The sequence below is a fragment of the Colossoma macropomum genome, unplaced genomic scaffold, assembly GCF_904425465.1.
Source record: "Colossoma macropomum unplaced genomic scaffold, Colossoma_macropomum, whole genome shotgun sequence".
Taxonomy (NCBI): Eukaryota; Metazoa; Chordata; class Actinopteri; order Characiformes; family Serrasalmidae; genus Colossoma; species Colossoma macropomum.
Genome location: NW_023494806.1, coordinates 761,640 through 781,451, shown reverse-complemented (window position 1 = coordinate 781,451; position 19,812 = coordinate 761,640). Strand labels below are relative to the sequence as shown.

General features: G+C 42.3%; 1 protein-coding gene across 1 annotated transcript in view; it reads left to right on the top strand.

Moving 5' to 3' along the window:
- galnt9 (polypeptide N-acetylgalactosaminyltransferase 9) overlaps nucleotides 1-19,812 on the top strand; it is a 129,975-nt gene that overhangs the window by 91,096 nt on the left and 19,067 nt on the right. The window lies entirely within an intron of this gene.

Here is a 19,812-nt window from a genome sequence, read left to right as displayed (position 1 = left end):
ATTCAGCATGTCCAGTCAGCCTGACTGCATGTTTTTGGACTGTGGGAGGAAACCCATGCAGACACAGGGAGAACAGGCAAACTCCACACAGGAACGACCCTGGTCGCCCGGCCGGGAATCGAACCCAGGCCGTTCTTGCTGTGAGGCGACAGCGCTACCCACTGTGCTGATACTGATACTCTCCTGCAAAAGATGACACCTAAAGCGCTTGGTTTTCCCCGTAAATGTGCTTGAGCAGGATTTCAGATTGGCAGATTTAACTTCCACTGTACCTAAAATTCCTGAGATCAAAAACAAAAGGAAGTAAAAGGTGAAACAGCAGAATTTCAGAATGTCAGTGTCCAAAAAATGATCACGTGTTCAACTTCAAAGGTGCAGTAAACGAATCTAGAGAATGATTGTTGATTGTTGGTTGATTGAGCCTTTCAACTCTTGACGAAGCTCAAGTCAGCTTCCTTTTCACCAGCTTCTTGCTCAAATTTCCCCGTTCCACCTTAAATGGTACAGCAGCATAATGGATAACTGAACTTATTTCTTGTGGTTCTTCAGATCTTCTCCTCTTTCACTGTTTCTCGGCCATCTCTGTTTCTTGACGATGCGTGGAGTTCAACACGTAGCCCCTCCCCTTCTCTCTGCCCTGTCTTGTGTTTTTAGAGATACTGAGGAGACATTCGCTGAATTTGACCAGAAGTGTATTGGATTGAAATTGTATACTGCACCTTTAATTCAGTTTTGAGATGTCATAATTTGATATTTTATGTAATTATTTTTTTCTAGTATCAACATTTTCTGATTGACACTTTGTTTCTTCATTAAAATTTAAAAGCATCTTTACTGAAAACTTTACTATAATTTATCAGCAATTTTTCAGATTTGCAGCTGTTTTTGAAAAGTTTGGCTTTCATTGTTTTCGTTTCTTTCATCTTGTTCATTCTGGCAGCCAATCGGAGCACTTGGCGTGGGTTTTTAATATATATGACCTCATTTGCATATGTATTTTGATTGGCTGTTCCCACAGGACACAGATGAAAATACCGCAGCGTTAAAAAGACGCGCTGATCACCGCCACAGTGACTTTATGAAAACCTCTTGATTACCGTGCCACACGTTTTGCTTGGCGTGGCTCCGGCACCACCAAGTCAATCAAAAACAAACTGCCCATTTTTTTTGTGATGTCACAAAAACCAATGCATTTAAATGTATCCGCCTATTCAGCCTACAGCAATATGGCCCCGCCTCTCGCTCGGAAGTTCTAAGGAGTGTTTCAGGCCAGCCTGCTTTTTGTATGGAACACAAAACAGGGCAGCCAATCAGAACACAGTTAATGTGCATATGTCAGTCTTTGACTATACAAGCACTACTTAAAACAAATATTATAAGTGAGTCTCAAGGAGGAAAATAAAATACATGAGAAATGTAGGATATGGAGCCTTTGGGCCACAAAACCGCTGAAAAATTATTCATGTGAAATTAGCCATTATGGATCCCATTCATACGTATTCCTTTTATTGAACATTACGCTCTGTCAGTCTGTAAAATATGTAGGTGTCACCTCAAGTGCGCTCCGATATCCATCAGCACTGCTGGGGAAGAGTTGTTTGTCTGTAAACCTCCGAAAAGTCATTTTTCTTCCTAATTTTCTCTGAATAATGTTGGCCAACTCGCACAGCAGGGCTAATGAAGGCTGCATGAGTGCGCAAATGAATGATTTGCCACACAAAAGGATTACAGAATTGAATTATTCAGAAATTAGCATAAAATGATATGATTAGGACTCTGCGCATCAGTTTTAGAGCCCAGCGTTGTACATAACGCGCCCATTAGCATCCAGACTCTTGTTTTTGTTTACGTACAAGTAAGTAGGTAAGCAGTAGGAAGTTTGTGACTACAGGACTAAATCACTACACAGTTGCCTCAAACGGTGCAGAGTAAGGCTACGTTCGCATTACAAGCCTCGTTGCTCAAATCCGATTTTTTTGCAAGTCCGATCTCTCTGACTTGATGGTTCACACTCGTTTAGCTAAGTGACTCAAATCTGTCATTAATGTGATGAACCGGCGTCCTGAAATGACCCTCATGAGCTCATCCTACTCAGTAACGTCACGTGAATGAATCACGTTCATCATCAGCACAAACTAACGAGCAGAACGAGCTTCGCTGAGAAGATAATTAACTCTGATCAGCTCTCAGCTTCATTATTAGAGCGAGACGAAGGAGAAAAAGGAGAGATGAGCTGCTTTTCCACCGTTTACAGGCTTTAACTTCTGTTCAGCGCTGCTGCCATGGTAACGCTGAATGATGGCACAGTGGAGAAAAAGCGCATGAATTCCGATCCGAGCGTCACATTAAGGTCACATGGCCACGAATCAGATACGTATCCGATCTAGGGCCACATATGAAAATGACTCCAGTCGGATTTGAAAAGATCAGATTTGTGTCCACACAGCTCTGAAAACATCAGATCTGAGTCACATTAGGGCAAAAAATCGGATTTGTGCCACTTCAGCCTGGTAATGTGAACTCAGCTTAAAAGACTTGGTTAGGTTGGTTCTGACATACTGTCATCTGTAAATTCCGGCTATGTTAGCATAGCTAAAACAGTAGCAGCAGACGTCTTGAATGGGATACGGTACACAGACGGTTCACACCGCAGTTTGGACGCCATGGCTCAGTACAAATTCGGTCCAAACACCCAAAAGCATAAACACATGATTCTGTTCCTTTATTTTGAACAGACAGTAGTGCAAGTTACAGTTTGTCCCCCCTACTCATATGGAAAAAACACACATTCCAAATGTATTTATCAAATATATTTTTGCAGTGCGTGAAAATGGCCAAAAATGATTTGTTCAATATATTTTAAAATGCATGTATTAGTATCAGGGCGGCACGGTGGCGCAGTGGGTAGCGCTGTCGCCTCACAGCAAGAAGGGCCTGGGTTCGATTCCCGGCCGGGTGACCAGGGTCGTTTCTGTGTGGAGTTTGCCTGTTCTCCCCGTGTCTGTGTGGGTTTCCTCCGGGTACTCCGGTTTCCTCCCACAGTCCAAACACATGCAGTCAGGCTGATTGGACATGCTGAATTGCCCCAGGTGTGAGTGCGTGTGTGAATGTGTATGTCTGTCTGTCTGCCCTGCGATGGACTGGCGACCTGTCCAGGGTGTATTCTGCCAGCTCCCCACCGCGACCCAGAAGGATAAGCGGTTTAGATGATGTATGTATGTATGCATTAGTATTAGTTATTATCTGTGTTGAGTTGTGTGTGTATTGAAGGTTACAGATGTAACTAAACGGTTCTATTGTTACTCTATCAAGCTTGTGACAATAGCAGAACCCTATCCGGTGCTATCTAGAACATATACAACACATTCTCCATCAATCTGAAGAACCATTTCACCATGCAAAGAACGCTTTGAGCATGCAGATGTTTCTTTGAGTGTTCATGGTTACTAAAGAACCCTAGAAGAACCATCTTTTTAAGAGTGTACGTACATTTACACTTGCAGGATTTAGTGGACGCTCTTATCCAGAGTGAATGTGCTTTGCTGTCCACTCAGAATGGATCCTAGCTAGAATGAATAAGTTCTGAGCTGTAGACGAGAGCGCGGGTTCTCTCTCTGGAATGCATTAAAGTTGTGATCAGTGTGAGTCGGTCCAGTTTAAACGTTCTCCACAGCTGTTTTTCTGCTGATCACAGCAAATCATTCAAACCGCGCGTCGTTTCTGTCCTCATTACCTGCTGCTGGAGGTTCAGCGCTGAGAAAAGCCGAGGCTTTCAATCGGCTCCAGCGCTCATTCGTGCCGAACGGCCGCCGCCAGTCCGCTCTGTTTCACTTCCCAATTATTCCCTCAAAGAGCCGGCCGGGCCTCGAGACGGAGTGGAGCTGCCAGGCTGGATCGGAGTGATTGATGGGTACACGTTTAGCGATTAGCTTTGTGCCACGCCGCATAAAAACGCCCGCGTGTGATCGCTGCGAGCGGCGGCCGCGCTGAGGTGAAAGGTCACTGAGTATTCATGACTGCCTGTTTACTTCACGGCCTCACACGTCCACCCACGGACCAGCCCAGTCCGTGGTTCTCACCTCCGCAGTCTGCAGAGCGCTGCCAGGATAGAACGGCATGCAGTATAAACCCTTACAGTTCTAGAGCCAGCTAGAGAAAAATATTGGTAACACCTAAATTCTAGATATTAACTGGATAAGTGTGAGGTCCTCTAAAGTGCTTGATAATTATTTTGGGTATCATGACGGTAAGCTCCAAGGCAGTCCGACAGGTTCTAGATATTAACTGGGTAAGTGTGTGGAACACACTCTAAAGTACTACATAAATACTTTAGGGATCATGACAGTAAGTTCCAACTAAATCACACCAAATTCTCCAATAAGTTCTAGATATTTCCTAAGTATGTAGAACAAACTACAAAAGCACTAGATAATTATTTGGAGTATCTTGATGGTGAGTTCCAAGGCAGTGTAACTAAATCACACTGAAATGTCCAACAGGTTCTAGATATTAAATGGGTAAGTGTGTGGAACAAACACTGCACAGTTATTTTGGGTATCATGACGGAAAGTTCACAACGAAATGTCCAATAGGTTCTAGAAATTGCCTAGGCAAGTGTGTGGAAAGTACTAGATCATTATTCTGGGTAACATGATGGGGAGTTTCATGACAAATTACGTTGAAATACCAAACAGGTTCTAGATATTAACCAGGTAAGTGTGAGGTACAAACTCTAAAGTACTGCTTAACCATTTTGGTGAAGTTCCAAATAATCATACCGAAATGCCCGATAGGTTCTAGACATTGCCTAGGTAAGTGTGTGGAACAAATTCTAAAGTACTAGATCATTATTTGGGGTTTCCAAGCCAGTCTAACTAAATCACAAATGCCCAACAGGTTCTATATATTAACCGGGTAACTGTGATGAATAAAATCCTAAGTGCTAGATAGTTATTTTGGCTGTCTTGATAGTGAGTACCCAGGCAGGTTCTAGATAATACCTGGGTCTGTTTGAGCAACCACCTGGAACACCAAAGCATTTTCTTCTGGTCCACATACTGCTTTTTCATGTAGCAGTGAACAGTTTAAACGCCCGAGACTCGTAAACTCAGTTACCACAGCAGGTTTTGAATTAGCCTACATGTTTAGCATCAGTTGGTATTAAGAATTCAGCGCGGCGGTTATTGCAGGTGGGTGAAGCAGGAGGTTCCTAAAGCTGCAGAAATAGAGCGAGATGGAAGGAGGGAGTGAAGGTGAGAGAAGTTAATGGGAAACAAATGACATTAGGAGGGTTCAGCTGCAGCAAGACTGCAGTTTAATGTGTGTTAAATTGTGCAAAATGCCAGAGAGGGAGATTAAAACCTCTCCGAAGTGGCTCAGAATGGCCCAAATTGATGCTTAATGCCCCAACTGATTGCACACTGGCCTATGTTTAAAGTCTCATTCACATTTTTTACTGGCGAAGTTCTACTCTTCATGAATTTTGAAGAAAGGAGAGGCTGTAGTGGAGAATGAGGTTAGACCTGATTCGGTGCAGGTGCTGCTGCTGCTGGAGAGACTGATGTTCTAGCCAATGCATCAGTAGTCCAGATCAATAGCGGTGGCTCATGCTGCACTACAGAAACAAATCTATACGTGTAAATTAAACGTACAGGCTTTCTTAGTGGTAGCAGTTTGTCCAACGTAGTGAGTCCCCATAAACAACAGCATAAGCAGTTAGCGAGAGTGACGGCTAGCACACAGTTCTTCCAATGCAAATGAACAAAACTATGGACGCAAATCAATTTGTCATTAGCATACATTTGTACTTGTTAATAGAGAGCAAGGTATCATGCAGAGTCAGTAACCACGTATTCAAGACTATTAGAGATTCCTCAACCCCACACGGTTTAAGGAAGGCCTACAGTTTTGGTGCTAAGCTAAAGCTAAGTCATCTTCACTTCACCAGGGTATATTTAGGTTTGTCCATCTGAATTTACATGGCCAAATAGTAAGGCAAATTATTGAGTAACTGCATGAAATAAATGTACATTTTTATTTTATTTATTTATTTATAAATTTTTTGTAAAAGTTCCCCTCAAATTAACAGAACATGTGTTTTATGATACACTATATGCTTACAATTTACTGCCGAAAGCCAAAAACCTTAGACGCTCTTTGTATTATTTTATAAAAATAATATTTACAGATCAGATCACTGAAGAGACGCCATCTGTTTATAGTTTATAGCCCAGATTTGTGGAAAATGGGTCGACTTTCAGTAGAACAAAAAACTGAGTTCAGCTTCTTTTATTATAAGGGTTTAAAATTACATCACCCATCTATTTGACTGGAAAGAAGACAGTTACAGCTCTCATACGACCCCCACCTTTAGAATGTAGCTTATGAAATATGAAAGTTATGGAGAATATGAGCGTTTTGGAACCACCGGTGGTCTCAAGAAGTTGAAGAGGTTAATGCAGTAGCCGTGTAACGAGGCCCAACACTGCTGTGTGTTTTATGCTTCATCAGCAACAGCAGGAAGCTTACAAGAGTTGAAAGCCGTATATCAAGTTTTGTGAGTTCACTGCTCAGTGATGCCACAGCCATCCGTAACCTGGGGTAGGGTGGTCCTCCCTCTCCCCTTATCACAAAGTGTGATGGTCGCCAACACCAATAATATCTGTCATGCACAGAGCCACAGTTTCACGCCAGCTGTTTCACTCTAGCAGGTTCAAGCCATTAACATGCAGCACATGCGCGACACTTGTGTTGTGTAAAACATTCGCAGCCACTGAAAGTAGTTTTGGAAAGTAGTGATGAGAACATTAAAATACTATTTTATTCATACATTCTACTACTTTTTTGAACTTAAAACCCATTTTAAGACAAACAGTTCATCCACATGAGTAAAGCTGTGTTTTCACAAGTGATATTAAAAAGTTCTAAAACTGGATTTTATTTTTTTCAGCTTTAGGGTGGGATTATCTCTGTACACGGTGCTCCGGGTCAAAAGAGCCTGAGATTGTTCTGAATATTTTGATATATAAAATGTGGGTATCATGTTGTATGCAAGAGCCTTCAAAGGCACATTTAAGAAGATATGCAAAAATCAAGAAAATACCGTCAGGGTTAAGGAGCCGTGTTGGTACTGAGACTTGAATACAGGATGATGATTGAGCAGAGCTGATCAGCATTGCTAGCTTGTTTAGATTGATTGAAATGAAGAACTAAAGGAACTTGGCGCTGGTGGGACATCTCTTCTAGCATACACATACTATAACAACAGTATTGACATTTTTGCATGGTGTAAGGCAGTGATTTAGACCCCAGGCTAATTGGCGAGGTATGAGATTCCATTACTGATTAGCTACGTTAGCCTCATCGCTCCAGTGCTAAAACCAAAGAAACAAACTTCAGACTTTAAACATGTCTTGGCTTATTGGCTACATTTAAGGTAAGGGCGGGGGGCACAGGCCAAACCATCACTTTAAGATACATCATGGGCCCTGAATGGCTTCTTTCACTTGCAATACTGATCAATATTCACCCAGTAAAGCCAGAAACGCTATCGATCACGCTTTGGTCTCTCTGAACACATACATTCGTTATAAAGTGGGAATCAATTAGTGTGAGTTAATGAAGTGAGAGGTATTTACTACACAGATCAGGGCAGATTTTTCCCCTTAATAAGGTCAGCAGGGGTCAGTGTAGATACTGATAAACTAGTCAACAAGACAAATGACTAGTAGAGCCTAATAGAAAGCAGTGGCAGTGGGAGCAGCGTGCCATGGAACTCTGGGTCTACGCTGGTTTCCTCTGTGACAGAAATTAAGTAATTGCGTTTAATTAATAGAGTAAAATGCACAGTTACTGCTTATTTGATGAGTTTCATATATTGTAAAAAATAAGTCATGCAGAAGCTATGGCACAATATGTAAAACTAAATAATTAGAAATTGTGCACTAAGATTTTCAGAAAATTTTCATATTTAAACGTTTTCTCTGTAGAAAATGTGTTATTTATTTATTTATTTATGTATTTATTTTTCAACAAAACATGTTCTTCTTTGACCATGGTCATATATCATTGAATGTATTTATTATATACATGATATATACACTCATTGACTGTATATATGATACATATAATATGTGCTCTCATTGACTGTATAAATGATATATACACTTATTGATTATGTGTGAAACATACACTCATTGACTGTATATGATATACATATAATATGGATTCATTGACTGTATATATTAGAGATGCATCGATACCATTTTCTCAGACCCACTGTGAGTACATTTCCCATACCATCTGATACCATACTGAGTAACCTACTTAGAATGAAGTAGCTGTTAGTGTAAATTAGTGCAGCCTTAACAGTTAAATCATTAAATCTGATGTTACATGAAGGTCGTTATCTCGCTCTGCTACATCAGTGATCTCTGATCGAGCAGCGCTGCAGTGGAGGTTTAGTTCCCTGTCAGAAAAGCTCTTCTATACAGCTGTAAGTAAAGTAGGTTTCATAGTTTTGATCCTCATCTGTCTCTTTCAGCAGCAGCACAGCTACAGAAGAAATCACATCCGGGGCACAGTAGCTATGCTCGGTTTACGTCACACGATACCAGCAGGTATTTGATGTTGGCATCCCCGGAAAAAAAATTAGTCACCTTGCGTGTTTAAGGTTGTAGTAACTTCAGGCTCCTGCAGATTTCGTTGCATGAGGATGATCGGGCTAGAAATACCTGCAGGTGTGTGACAGGATTCATAGATTGAGAAGAGGTGGTACAGCACAGAGAATATCTTGTTCAGTGTGTGGAAAATGGGTTGCAAAGCGGTCTAGCATGTCAATGATTGGCAAAAAGGAGTTATTGCATTTGGGCACCAAAGGCCACAGTGTGAAGGAAGCAGCTGAATTTGCAAAATCCCCAGATTTGTGTCCTCTTAAAAATCTTTGGGACGACCTGGAACAACGACTCCAGGGAAAGCATCTACGAAATTTGGCCAAACTGCAATTCTTTGATGCGGGAGTGGCTGAACATTGATGTCGCCTACATCCAGAAACGTATCCATTTCATGCCGAATCAAATCGCAGCTGTTATTCGTGCTTGTGCAGGTTTTACGCGCTATTGGGTACGTTTCAGTCACAGCTGGCTAATTTGTTGTCCGGTGAGCTTATGATAAATGCACTAATTGGTTGCAACATGCAGACACTGTTGCTCTTACTGGATGTCGGTGAAGAAAGATGGAAACATTCTGTGGAGATCACAGGATCTTCATGTTCAGGTTCTGCTTTCAAAATTCATTCACCAACTATTATTAAGAAGAAATTTCTTCTTAAAAGCCACTTTAGCAGTTTTGACTAAGATTCTGACATTCACCAGTGTTCTCTTATCTGGGATTTGTTCTTCGGTAAGAACAGAATCTACACACACTCAAGAGCACAAAGGTGAGAACAGTTCTGCGCTTTAACACGTCCTGAATCTCATGGAGACTTTTTCGTAGAACCTTTCTCAAGAACACATTTAAGAGCAAACTTAGGAAGATATTGGAGAATGAGGCTCATTGTTGTTGAATTATTGGAAATGATAAATAGATTCTGACAGAGCGTGCTCTCTCCACTCATACAGCTATAACACAATGCAGTGCTTTATAAAAGGAAAGGAATCTAATTTTGCAGCGTGATTTATTGAGGGTTAACTCTGAGATCTGTCTGTCGGTGTGGTATCTCTGTTCCTCGCAGTAATAGAAGGGATTCAGTCACACTGAAAGCTCTATATAAAGCAGTGAAACAGGTGGCAGCTTATTGTTGCTCTGGCAGAAAGCTGTGAATAGCATGTGCGATGGTGTCTGTGAATGCGGAGGGAAATGGATCACTGGAAAGCTGGAATTGATTTTTAAAACATCCCCAAGGACGACAGTGCCAAAGTTAATTATCCTCTTCCCCACAGAGAGTGGAGCTTTATCACAATCACAATCTCATTTATTCACCATATAAATTATGTATTAGGAATTTGTTTTGCTATATTTAACATCATTTGCATATCTACATATATATAAACCTTTCAATAAACACAGAATTATAGTACCTGTGGCTCAGTCAGCATAAAATAAAGGCACTGAACCTTGTGGAGTGTGGAGTCCCACAGGGTTCAGTTTTAGGGCCTTTGCTTTTCTCTTTGTACATATTATGAATTTTCATAGCTATGCTGATGACACACAATTATACATTTCTGTTTCTTTTGATGATCAAGAAGCTGTAGACAGGCTGACCAGCTGTGTATGTATTTCTCACAAAATGTTCTACAACTAAATCGTGAGAAAACTGAAATACTGGTCGTTGGTAATCAAATTCAGAGAAAGCTGCTTTAGAAGAATCTCGGCTCTTTAGCTTCATCTACCAAACCTGCAGTAGAAACCTGGGTGTGATCTTAGACTCTGAGCTCTGTTTAATCTGCATGTAAACACAGTCACTAAAGCAGCTTTTATTATGTGAGAGCAGAGTTGATCACTGTAATGAACCTCTTACTGGAGAACAGTCCATCCTCTAGAACCCGTACAGAACTCAGCAGCACGGATCCTCACAGCACCAACACAGAGAGCTCATATCACCCCAGTTACACGCTGCACTGACCGCCTGGATCTGTTAGAGAGAGTTTAAAGCTCTGCTGCTGGTTTTTAAAGCTCTAAATGACCTTAAAGCTCCTGAATGTCTGTTTATGATCTCAGATCTGCAGATTCTGACCTTCTGAACTCCTTCAGTAAAACACAGAAAACGTGGAGAGACTCTTTCAGTTATTCTGCTTCTAAACTGTGGAGCTCAGTTCAGCTTTTATTAGACAGTCGAGCTCAGAGCTCACTTTTAATAAACACCTCAGCTCATTAATTCGGTGCTTAATTAAAATTCCATATCTCTTGGTGTTTATCTTTTCAATCTAATCTGTCATTGACTTCCTTTCTTCCTTTCTTCTTGTAAAGCACTGCATGCGACTGTCAAGAAAAGATTATTATTAGTAGTAGTAGTAGTAGTAGTAGTATGCCAAAAGGGATTCTCTGGATTGACACTGTATAAGTTGTGTAAATTTCTGTATACATTTCTTTAGTATTTTTTCAGGACCGCAGTATCACACTTTCAGACCGTCGCTCTCAGCTGTTACACAGTGGTCGAGAGGCTGAGTAGCTACCATACATTGCATTTTATTACATGGAGGGTGAGGTTCTTAGAAACCCTTAAACACTACGGCTGAGTCCCAAATGGCTCCTTACTTCCTCCATAGTGCACTATGTGAGTTATGAAATTGGGACTTCTACCCAAACACGGTGCACTATATGTCCTGTAGGGAATTAAGCACATGTGGCTGAATCTCAAATGGCCTTTTATTAGACATATTATGCACTGTTTGGAAGCTGGAGTCATTATTTTAAGACCTGCACTACATAGGGAGTAGGGAGCCATTTGTGATTCAGCTGAAGTGATCATGAAATAAAAGTAGGTGTGTGGTGCAGTGGAGCTGGAGAGAATTAGCCTCGTACACATTGCTCATGTATTGATTGTGCCCAAAAGTAGTAGACAGTGTGCAGAATGTGACCAACATGAATTTCAGCAAAGATACCTGGATGATGTGCTGCTCCAGCAAAATGTGCCGAGCTTACTTCGCGATGTACTGCATGCTAAAATGAATGAATATGAATGTAAAGACAGTATGTACACAGTAAAGGTAGTTTAATGTGAACATGATTAGTTTAACCTGACTGCGTAATGTGGGTCAGTGTTAATGTGGCCTTTCACTGCAGTGCAGAGCGTGTGTGTGTGTGTGTGTGTGTGTGTGCGTGTGTGTGTGTGTGCGTGTGTGTGCGCGTGCGTGTGTGTGTGTGCGTGTGTGTGTGTGTGTGTGCGTGTGTGTTCTTATGCTGCCGTCTCTGCTGACATATCAGCTCAGCATTAGCATTAGCATTAGCAAACCAAATCACAGCATTAGAGATGACTTCAGGCCCCTGGACACCACGGCAACCATGATGAAATGATGATTGCTTAGACTGAGACATATTTACCTCACACTGAGCCTGGGAGAGAGGGGGAAGAGAGAAGAGGAGGGGCAGAGGGGAAGAGGGAGGGGGAGAGAGGAAGAGAGAGATAAAGAGAATGAGAGAGAGAGAGAGGGGGAGAGATTGAGAGGGAGAGAGAGAGAGAGATTGAGAGAGGAAGAGAGAGAGAGAGAGAGGTAGAAAGAGAGAGAGTTTGCGAGCGAGTTCCCAGTTTGCTCCAATTAACCCCCCCTTTACCCCAAATGTAGTCAATCAGCCGAAACATCAAATCAAATCAAATCAAATCAGATTTATTGTCACATCACAAGAGTACAGGGACACAGGTGAGTGAAAAACTTGAGTGCGAGTTCCACAAATTATGCAGAGAACAGTATTTACACATAGATAAACAAAACTATAGATAGGATAGAAGAATAGATAAAACCAATTTAACTAAAATATATACATATAATCTTACACAATAACTTAAAAATAATAATATTGCACCGAGACATATAATATTGCACTGGGAATGTAGAGTGAGTGTAATCAACTATATACTATATATAGTAATGGATATTACAATGCTATGTAGATGTGCAAGTAATCACACTAGGTGTGGAGGTAGAAGATGGTACAGTAGGTGGCAGAGTATTTAGTAAAGTGCAAGGTACAGGAAGTTAAGTGGAAGCGCAGGGGGAGAGTATTGTCTTTGGATAGGTATTCAAAGTCCAGTTATGCAAGTAAAGTGCGGGAGTACAGTGGGTGCACGTACGTGTAATGGGAAGGGTTGGGCTGGGCAGAGCAGTGATTACTGGCTGTTCAATAGCCTGGTTGCATGGGGGAAGAAGCTGTCTTTGAGCCGACTGGTTCTGGCTTTTAAGCTTCTGAGCCTCCTACCACTCGGCAGCTGAGAGAACAGACAGTGACTAGGATGGGAGGGGTCCTTCATAATCCTTCTGGATTTCCTCAGGCAGCGACTGGTGTATAAATCCAATAGGTTAGGGAGCTGAACCCCGGTGATGGACTGTGCTGTCCGCACCACCCTCTGCAGAGATTTCCTCTCACGAACAGTACAGTTCCCGTACCAGGTGGTGATGCTGCCCGTCAGGATGCTTTCCACAGTGCAGGTGTAGAAGGTCTTAAGGATGCTGGGGTTCAGGCCAAACCTCCTCAGCCTTCTGAGGAAGTAGAGGCGCTGGTGGGCCTTCTTCACCACCTGTGAGGTGTGCACTGCCCATGTCAGGTCCTCGCTGATGTGAACACCGAGAAACTTAAAGCTGCTGACCCTCTCTACCGCAGTCCCATTGATGGAAATCGATGGGTGTACTGTCTCCTGCTTCCTGAAGTCCACGATCAGCTCCTTGGTCTTACTGACGTTTAGAGAGAGGTTATTCTCCTGGCACCAGTTTTCCAGGATTTTAACCTCCTCTCTGTAGGCCGATTCATCGCTGTTGGAGATCAGGCCCACAACTGTTGTGTCGTCAGCAAACTTTATGATGACGTTGGAGCTGTGTCTAGCAGTGCAGTCATGGGTGTACAGGGAGTACAGGAGCGGGCTGAGCACACAACCCTGGGGGGCTCCGATGTTGAGGGTCAAAGAGGAGGATGTGATACTTCCCATCCTTACCACCTGCCGTCGGTCCGTCAGGAAGTTCAGGATCCAGCTGCACAGTGTGCTGTTCAGACCCAGATCCCGGAGCTTGCAGTCGAGCCTCGAAGGAACGATTGTGTTGAATGCTGAACTGTAGTCTACAAACAGCATTCTCACATACGTGTCCTTCTTTTCCAGGTGGGAGAGGGCAGTGTGCAGGGTCAGGGCGATTGCATCGTCGGTGGATCTATTCCGCCTATATGCAAATTGCAGTGGGTCCAGGGTGGCAGGCAGTGAGGAACAGATGATATCCCTGACCAGCCTCTCAAAGCATTTGCTTACGATGGAGGTCAGGGCAACAGGTCGCCAGTCGTTCAGACAGGTAATACTAGCTGTCTTTGGAACTGGCACAACGGTGGCTAGTTTGAAACTAGCTGGCACGACCGAGAGAAACAGTGAGGTGTTATAGATGTCTGCAAAAACTCCTGCTAGTTCCCTGTAGCAGGCTTTAAGCACTCTCCCGGGAATGCCATCTGGTCCTGCTGACTTGCGTGGGTTCACCCTCTTAAAGGCTTTGCACACATCAGCTACGGAGACGGAGGGGGCGTTGGGATCAGCGGTGGGCGGGGCGCTCTCCAGTGGTGTTGCGGGAATTCCGTCGAAGCGAGCGTAGAAGTTATTAAGCTCGTCCGGCAGATCAGCGCTGGTACTGGGCAGAGTGCGAGAGGCAGTTTTATAGTCAGAGATTGTATTTAACCCCTGCCATAAGCTTCGTGTGTTGGCTGTGTTGAACTGTGCTTCCACTTTCATTCTGTACGCACGTTTAGCTGCTCTGATGGATTTACGGAGAGCGTAGTTGGATTGCTTGTACTCCTCCGTATTTCCCGCTCTGAATGCAGCGCTGCGTGCGCTGAGGGCGGAGCGAACCTCACAGTTCAGCCAGGGCTTCTGATTGGGGTAAACGCGGACTTGTCTGCAGGGCGCTACGTCATCAACACACTTGCGTATGAAGGCGGTGACTGTGTCTGCGTACTCGTCCACGCTGCCCGACGAATCACGGAACATTTCCCAGTCCACATGATCAAAACAATCCTGCAGCATAGCGTCTGTTTGGTCTCTGAAGTTTGCTTCTTTATTTTTAGCCCTGGAGCTGCAGGGCTAATGTAGCCAAAGGAGGCTAATACTCACAATTAGCGTGGTGCTAACTGCATGCTTAAATTATCACTCACTGGCCTCAGACTGTGTGGAGGTGTTCAGTGTCTCTAATAGTCTTAATTCTGTGGTTTCTGACTCTGTATGACTCACTGTGATCTATAAACATGGACTAAAGTACATTAGCATTGCTAAACACATTAGCAGCATATAGAGAAATTTCATCAAATGTACGTTAGTCTGTCTCTGGTGGTTGCTTGGGTGTTGCTTTGTGAATGCTGTGGTATTGGAGGTAATTGCTAGGTGTTTACTGTAGTACACTGTGGTATTTACCCAGATGGGTGTGAGGATGTTGCTTTGGGGTTGCTATGGTATTGGAGGTGATTGCTAGGTGTTTTCTATAGTATATAGCCAGGTGGTCGCTAGGGTGTTGCTCTGGGGTTACTATGATATTAGTAGTGATTGCTAGGTGGTTACACTACCATGCTATGGTATTTACCCAGGTGGTTGATAGGTATTGGAGGTAATTGCTAGGTGTTTACTGTTGTACACTGTGGTATTTACCCAGATGGGTGTGAGGATGTTGCTCTGTGGTTGCTATGGTATTAAAGGTGATTGCTAGGTGTTTGCTATAGTGTATTATGGTATTTACCCAGGTGGTTGCTAGGATGTTGCTTTGTGGTTGCTATTGTATTAGAGGTGATTGCTAGATGTTTATCATTGTATACTTTAGTATTTAAACAAGTGGTGTATATGGTGTTGCCTTGTAATGCTATAGTATTCAAGGTCTTTGCTAGGTGATTACTATGGTATACTATGGTATTTACCCAGGTGGTTGCTAGGGTGTTGCTTTGGGGTTGCTTTGGTGGTGATTGCTAGGTGTTTACTATAGTATGTAGTATATCTGTTTATGGAGAAAGTCCCGCCCTTCAAGAAAAAGAGCCAATCAGCTTGCTGGTTAAATTGGCACTTTCTCCAAACTCTCGTCATCTTGGGCACAGTGGAACCGTACCTGGGTAAATCTGGTTCTCCACCAGATCGCTTTAACGCCTATCATTTGCAGTGCAGCGAGGTCAAAAGATGCTTAACAACCAGGGCCTGTCAATACATGACGTGTTCTGTTAGAGTTTAGCATTAAAAACACAAATTTATTCCACTTTTCTCAAACGGTTAGTCAGCGATTTTGCTGATGTGCAGAACTTTACTGAACACACTCTCTCCTTCATTCGTTCATCCGTTCTGCCTTCTGTCTCTCAGAAGTGAAACAGTCAAAGCTCTGTGTGTTATTCCAGTGTTAATTATATGAGGCAGTTTTATATGATGTACAGTGCAGATTAAGCTCAGGATGATTTAATTGGATTTTCTTGCCGGGCTCCACGTTCTGAGCCGTATTTCACTAATCAGCCCCTTGAAAACCAACCGATAATCAATAGGACTATAAAAAGTACAATAAACAGCATAAATGGGCATCTGCGCTCTGACAGCCGGAGATAAAAGCCTGGCTGTCGTTCAGACACATCCACTTTTTCTGCTCTGTCTTTTGGCGTAATGCCCCAGAGCGCTGAGAGTGACTGAAGGTGGTGTACTGTACTACACACAAACACACACACACACACACACACACACACACACACACATATATATATATATATATATATATATATATATATATATATATATATAAAGAGAGAGAGAGAGAGAGTTTTACAAAAAATAGGTTCTGATCTATTTAAATCCAAGACATTAAAAGAGACAGTAAAAGGATACTTTCTGTTGGAAGGAGCCTGCCCAAACCCCCTAACCCCTAAATTTAGATATAAATATAATTCTTAGAAAATAATACAATAATATGTAAAGAATTATATAGAATAATACAATAATAAGTTGGAATATCTCGATTTCACATCAGTTTAATTTTTTTTTAAAAACTTGCTGTTCCACGTTTTCATGTTACTACCGAAATTCAGTTTTAGTCTGTAGGCGGAGCCTTATTTTAACCACGCCCCTGCATTTTAAAGCAGGAAGTGAGGCTGCATCCCTGTCCCTCATGGCCACACAGTGAGCAGTTAGATCCCATTGTTTTGAAGTAAATGAGTCCCAAAGTCTGAAAATCAGTGTGGAACATTAAGAATCGCCATATTTTCTGCAGTTCAGCACTTTTAGTGTTTTAATGAAAAATATGATGATTTTCTGTGTGAACAGCTGTTCAGAGCTGTGTTTGTTTTTGAGCTCAAAATGAGCTGAAATTGTCACCACAGCAGTCACAACTGAAACATTTGGTACAGTTTGGTAGAGTTATGACTGTTTTGGTAGAGACAAAATTGAATGTTCAATCTTTAGTTTTAATAAAATAATCATAATTAAGGTTTAGAGTCACTCAGAGCAAAGGGGTTTTAGTCTAAAGTCCGAGATCAGTTATGAATGATCCATATATACAAAGAAAGAATTATATTAGCAGCTTTGGTGAGGTACTATATAAACACAGTCCTGCATAATTAATAGCACATTTTGGTATAAATGAGCAAGAAATGCTGTAAAATGTTTCTTATCTTGATCTTACAGTGATAATGTAATATAAATGAAGCCTCTTATCAAGTTAAATTATTCAAAGAGAAAAACACATGAAAGTGCAGATGATTCTGGAGAGTCCTGTGTTCGACACTAGGGATTTAGCTTTGTATATGAAAACCAGCCTTTGTGAAATTGAATTGCGTTTTATTGTTATGAGTTTGGCATCATATCAAGCTGGAACACTCTGGCGTTCCATATAAAGGGTTTTGTCACTGAGTGTATGTTTTGTTAATGAGATAAACCGATCGATCGTGGCTGTTTGTCAGTCATAAATAGCGGTTTCTTGCTCAGAGGATTGCCAGGAAACCCTGATGTAGTAAATTTATTGCTGTTCTCTTTAATGACCTTTCTGAAGGCTGCACTCTTTCGTTAGTGAACTGCAGTGAAAAGTGTCTGGCGGAGAGCTGATTTGCAGTTTGTGTGTGGATGGGAATGTATTCCGTCACAGATTGCTGCATAACTCATTGAAATTGCAATCAGTATCGTAATCAGCGGGATCGGGCGCTCTCAGCGGCGTATTATATACCATGATTACGTGTCATTGCTTTTTGTTTCCCATTATAAAATGTCATATGTCGGAGTGTCGGGCGAAGCGCCGGCCATATTTCCATATTTTCATCTGATTAAAGCCCTCATAGTAGAGGTTCTTAGTTTAGCCTTGATTTGTCTGGCCTGTAGAGGAGACTGCATTTCAAATACAAGCCACTTTCTAACAAATAATAGTGCGTTAGTGCAAAATTCAGTTCTAAAAAAGTTGGGACAGAATGCTACTAAAAACTGAAAGCAGCGATTTGTAAATACACTTTCACCTGTATTTAAATAAGAACATGAGAAAGGCAAAATGTGATGTTTTATCTGATCAACATCATCATTTTTCTTTGTAAATACACAATCATTCCGAAATGAATGCATGCAACTTGTTCCAAAAAGGTCCGGGCAGGAGCAATATAAGACTAGAAACATTGTGAAGTGTTCAGAAAACATCTTAAAAGTCCTGTTATGCTTCTCCGGTTTTTCTCTTTCCTTTAGTGTGTTGTAGCTTTTCGTGCATATAAACGTTCTGCAAAGTCCCAGAGCTCAGTGTTCCCTCCAGAGGGAGAAACTCTCTCCCACAGAACCCACTTTTCTCAGCTGCCTGAAACGCCTTGTTGGAATTCCAGCCCTTTTCCTTTGTTACAGGATGACATCATCTCATAACACAGTCCTTACTGCCCAACTGCTGGCGAGGTCCACCCCCTCACACAGCGCACAGCGGCTACTGGAGGAAGAAGAGTGTGTTCAGTGCTGTAGCGTGTGGAGAGACGCTGACTGGACTTTCAGGATCCACTCTGGATCAAACTGATACGGTAGAACCGACGCCGCTGGAGAAACAGCCAGAGCAGTTACAGCTGCTCAGGAGAGAATGGTCTCTCTGCAGACTGCAGGACAGGGGCGGAACGTGAAGGGGTGGAACCACTTTGGAGGTTGAGCAATCAGAACAGAGTGGGTGAACTGACCAATCAGAGCACACTGGGCTCATAGGGAAGCGGGGCTTAAAGACACAGGAGCTCTAACAGAGCGTTTCAGGCAGAGAGTGAATAGAAATGTACAGTCTGAGAAATATCTTTTTTGAGCATTGAAGCATCTAAATCTATTCTAGACACCAAAAAATACAATTTTGAACAATAATCATAATAAGTGATGCCCCTTTAAATAAGTGCAATCATGCTAGGGTATAAAAGAAGCATCCATTACATTTAAGGCATTTGGCAGACGCTCTTATCCAGAGCGACTTACAATTTGATCATTTTACACAGGTAGGTGAAGGCAGTGTTAGGAGTCTTGCCTAAGGACTCTTATTGGTATGTGTAGAGTTTTTATCCAGGTGGGGATTGAACCCCAGTCTACAGCGTAGAGGGCAGAGGTGTTACCCACTACACTACACCAACCACTACCATCCAGGGAAGGTAGTCCCCTATGAGCGAGGATGGGTCGAGGCCACTTTGCCAGCAAATGATCCAGCAGTTTAAGAACAGTGATTGCAAATGTGTTGGGTATTTCATCCTTTATAGTGCATAAAATCGTCAAAACATACAGAGAATCCGGAGTAATCTCTGTGCGTAAAGGAAAAGTCTGAAAACCACAACCGAATGTCCATGACCTTCGACCCCTCAGGAATACTTTGATAAAGTGTCATCAATAAACACCATCCGTCACTGCATCCACAAAAGACTGTACGCTGTACAGCGGAAGTCACATAACAACAACGTCCAGAAACGCCACCGACTTCTCTGGGCTCAGGCTCATCTGAACTGGACTAATGCTCAGTGGAAACTTGTTCGGATGTTTCACCTATACAGCACCAAAAAGGCATCTGCTGTTGTTACTATGTCAAGTTTATATTCAACAGAAGAACCATTTTTTGTTGCTATATAGAAACACAAAGGTTGTATGTAGAACCATACACACCACATTCTCCATCAATCTGGAGAACCATTTCGCCA